This window comes from Lynx rufus, unplaced genomic scaffold (genome assembly GCF_022079265.1).
Source record: "Lynx rufus isolate CCGP_SWC_20201006 ecotype Redwood Valley unplaced genomic scaffold, mLynRuf1.p SCAF_19, whole genome shotgun sequence".
Taxonomy (NCBI): domain Eukaryota; kingdom Metazoa; phylum Chordata; class Mammalia; order Carnivora; family Felidae; genus Lynx; species Lynx rufus.
The window spans coordinates 36039843-36044263 of NW_025814833.1; the positions used below are offsets into that span (position 1 = coordinate 36039843).

Here is a 4421-nt window from a genome sequence, read left to right on the forward strand (position 1 = left end):
TTTCAATTAAAAGAATACAATTTGACTTTATTGAGGAAGAGTGTTTCGTCACTGTAGTTATTTAGAAATGCCCGGGGTGTGGGGATAGTTAGAAGACCAGCCTTTACTTGGTTTTACAGTTGTATTGAAACTCTGCAAAGATCTTCCTTATCACCTGTCCTGGGAGTGGAATTCTCCCACCACCCCATCCCCAGTTTCTTAGCAAGGAAGGAACCTAATCAGTATTGGATTAGGTTCCCTCCAACCATTATTTCAGTCCTTGGGGGCGCCGACAGTGGCTTTCCGTAAGGTGAGCATTTTGTGACTTCTGAGCACCTTTAGCTTACAGCGTACGGTGGTGGGGTGCAGAGAGCCCCACGATACGGTAGGTGGCCAGGAAGTGATTGCTTTGCCTTTTGGGGGGAAAGTATCATAGTCACAGTCACCTTCCTCATGTCAAACCCTCCTCCCATCTGGGTTGTGGTAATCTAGACCCTAATGTTGCTCCTCACCCCCAAACAAATGTAGTAACCTCACATCCTTTTATTCCTTGTCCCGGAGATAAAGGGTTAAGCAGGGGTCTTTATCTTCAGTGCTCAGTTCTAACCTGGTCCTTATCCCTAATGTCTGGCCAACTGTGGACCTGACGGTCTGGTCCCCCACTATCCAGGGACCCCACATCCCTCCCTTCTCACACGGAGAATTCACGGAGACACACAAAATACCATCTTTTCACAACTTGATTTTTATTTTAATCATAGCCATCAGTTTACCCTGCTCGTAGAAGACTCAGACTCTGTGTGGTTGGCCATTTCCCAGAAACCAGGCCTCTGGAGACTCAACAGATGTTTCTAAGGTCTTGGCCTTTTTTATTCAGCTACTGGTCGCGCAAGTTATGTGAAGTGGTGGGCTTCTCCGGGGTCTCTTGTTCTGGGACCTTTGGGCTTATCTCTTATTTTGATTCCTTCTCTTACTTTGATGCCATTTCTATCCATCCTATGGTAACAGATGAATATTGTTGGCTTTATGCTCTTTTAAGCTTTTTTGAATGAGTGGTAGATGTTTGAGATTGCTTTTCTCAGGTTCCCTTGAAAGGGCCTTTTGATCTTGCCTGGAAGGGCAAGAGAGTCAGCCCAGGGCACTACTTTGGAGAAAGAGGATAGGACTAACTGGGAGGCGGGACATCATGAAGAAGGATGTGGACCGATCAGGGGTCTTGTGCCAGGCAAGGAGAGGGTAAAGGATTTGGGAGACAAAGTCAATAGGGGAAGAAGAAGAGCTTGCTTCAAGTCATGTCACCTTGATACCATCTTTGGACCTCGGTTGATAGAGGGTCTTTCTCGTCTTCCTCCCTTTGGTCTTTGGAGTTTACTGTACTATAATTATTCTAGGATTCTAAGGTTTCCTGGTTGCCTTAGCCATGAAGAAACCAAGAACTGGCCTAACTCAGAGCCTCTGACCTCCCTATGTTTACCCTCCCCAGGACAACGAAGAGCCACATTCTTCAGTTTGATTGATCAGCTAAGCACTACCCAAGCCAATGGTGGCTTGGGGGCCTCAGGCATCACAGGGAACCACTTTGGACATCAACATAGAGTGGTGGATGCTGGGGAGGCCATGATATGGCTTTGAAATCACAAAGTACCACTCTTCACGCCCCTGTGGGGGTGATTCTGGGGAAGCTAAGGTTCTCTGGTTGGACAAAAGGGGCTTTCTTTAAGTCTTGAAAGAGCATTCTCACACTGACCTGATAACTTTCCTCATAACTCCACATTCAATTCTGGAGGCTCACAGGGCAAAGAGAGGGTATTTTCTCCAAGTCCTTCCCCATGGCCACCCCATTCCATGATTCATTCTGTTCTCTCTCACCCTTCACCATTTCCTACCGTTTTGTATATCTTACCTAAAATCTCCCCAGGCGAATGTGGCCATTTTTAAGTCTTCTTTTGTCTTGAGAGAGAGAGAGAGAGGGAAGGAGAGAGAGAGAGAGAGAGAGAGAGAGAGAGAGAGATGGCATGAGCAGGGGAGGGGCAGTGGGAGAGGGAGAGTCCTAAGCAGGCTCCATACCCAGCACAAACCTGAATAGGGCTCAATCCCAAGACTGTGAGATCATGACCTGAGCCAAAATCAAGAGCTGGACACTCAACCTACTGAGTCACCCACGTGCCCCAGTTTTAGGTCTTGACGGAGATGTGGATCATCCTACTCCTCTCCTATTAGAACGGATACAATTAAAACGACAATTACAAGGGTTGGTGAAGAGGCAGAGCAACTGGAAATTTCTTCCAAAGTTGAACAACTTTTGGTCCTTATGGTCTAGCCATTGCACTCTTTTTTAAACATGTTTGATCTTATTTATTTGTTACTCTTAGAAAATCTCACTTTTGACTCAACTCAAACGTAGAGGTAGAAGTTCTCAGAGAGGACAGCGTCCGTCTCTTGGGAACTTATTCCTGGCATTCTTCTTTGGCCTCCTTCATTCTCTTAGCCAAAAGTCTAGCACATTCTGCAGCCTCTCCCTATTTTTCTTAGTACGCCGTTTCTTCAGAGTGACACGTGAAAGTTTGTGTTGGAGGATATGTGGAGTAACAAGACGCCGAATCTTGGGCACTTTGGTTCTAGGTTTCTTCCCTTTGCTTAGGGGCTTTCTCACAACACACTGGTGGACATCATCTTCTTTACAGAGATTGAAAGGTGTGCACATTCTGCTAGCCTTTTTGGGCCCCAGGCGATGAGGCACAGGGGCATTGGTGCGTCCAGGAATATCCTTCTCCCCATTGTTTTCACAATGACCAAGTTGACAACACTGAGATTGGCATCCACAGTGCAACCCCAAACAGATTTGCACTTTCCTTCTCCAGTCCTCCTTGGCCTAGGGCAGGAATGCCCCTTACTCGGAAGCATGTGGACACGGCCATGGGTCAAGACACTCTGTTTCACGGGAAGCCTTGTTTGTCATTGCCACCACGAATTCAGGCCACATAACTCTTCCACTCTTCACCCAGAACATCAACAGCAACTTCTGTGGCCATATGCTTCTCAAAAACGGTATGAAGTTGTGTTCATTGTCCACTTCAATGAGTTTCTGGCAGCCGATAGCTGGGAAAGAGATGTTCAACTTCATCCTGAGGCAGCCTACTGCCTTTGAGGTGCCACAGAAAAGAGCCAGTCATTGCATTCTTTAATTCTTTATTCAAGGACAACGAAAATATGTCTATACAAAGCTTTGCAGGAACGTTCATAGTAGCTTTGGTTATTTGTAATAACCCAAATGGGAAACAAAGCAAGTGCAAGTGTCCATCAATGGGTGTGTGGGTGAACAAGGTACAGCCATATAATCGAATGCTATTCAGTAAGACAAAGTAATGAAACCTGATGCCTGCAGCAACATTGATGAATCTCAGAAAACATTATGATGAGTAAAAGAAGCCAGACAAAAAAAAAAGAGTACATACTGTAAAGGTTCCATTTATGCAAAACTTAAAAATGTAAACTAATCTATAATGACATAAAGCGGATCATTAGCTGCCTGGGGCTGGGGACAAAGAAGAGGGTTAATCATATCCATCATAGCTCAATAGATGTGGTAAAGCATCGGCAAGCAAGCAAGCAAGCAAATAACAAAGCACTGGAAGGAGTAAAGAAGATGCACGTCAAGCAGAAGCTTCCAGAGACGCTGCCGCCCAGGGTCAGGGATCTGTAGCAAGTTCACTGCCAACCTCACAGATCCTTTTCAGCCTCCAAGCAGATTAAGTGGCTGAGGGATGCAGAAGTGCAGCGAAAAGCATGCATTTGGGGATCCAAGAATCTGCTTGCCATTTACACAAGAAGAAGCAAATGTATTTGTGATTCTCATTTGCCTCTGAAACCTCATGCCAGTGGGTCTTAGCATGGAATCTAAGACTCTATGGACCTCAGTCCAGCAAGGGAGTCCCGAGTTTGCATCTTCTGCGACAGAGGGCAAGATACAGAGCAGGGAGGTGAAAGAGTACTGAATGCCGAAAGAGAGTTAGCAGGCCCGGTGTAGGATTGGGAGGCCTGATGGAACTGACACGGTTCTAGATCAGAAGCAACCTTTGGAAGAGCTGCTTAGGCAAAGCGAGGGAACACGTGCAGCATTTCTTCTGCACCTGCTGTTGAACTTTGGCTAGCCAAAGTCAGCTGCTCATAGCTGACTGTGTAATTCACCACACAAGCTGGGACGCTTTTTTAAAAAGCGAAATTGGGGAATTAATGATCACACCTGAAAAACAAGAGTAAACTAGGATCGTGCTGGAAAAACAGGGACAAATAGTCCAGCGATGTAAGTGAGAAGAGCCCTCTGGATCAATTAGTTATGTCGGATTCAGCATTCTCCAAGTCACAGTTTGACAGATGGCCACGAAACGTCCCTGGGGTTCTCTAATTGCAACGAGGCTTGGGAAAAAGTCGTTTCACCTGGA

At 46.0% G+C, this 4421-nt stretch overlaps 1 pseudogene; it reads right to left on the reverse strand.

Moving 5' to 3' along the window:
• Window positions 1-2357: 2357 nt before the first annotated feature.
• LOC124514025 (40S ribosomal protein S6-like) lies at window positions 2358-3103 on the reverse strand (annotated as a pseudogene).
• Between the last annotated feature and the right edge of the window lie 1318 nt (window positions 3104-4421).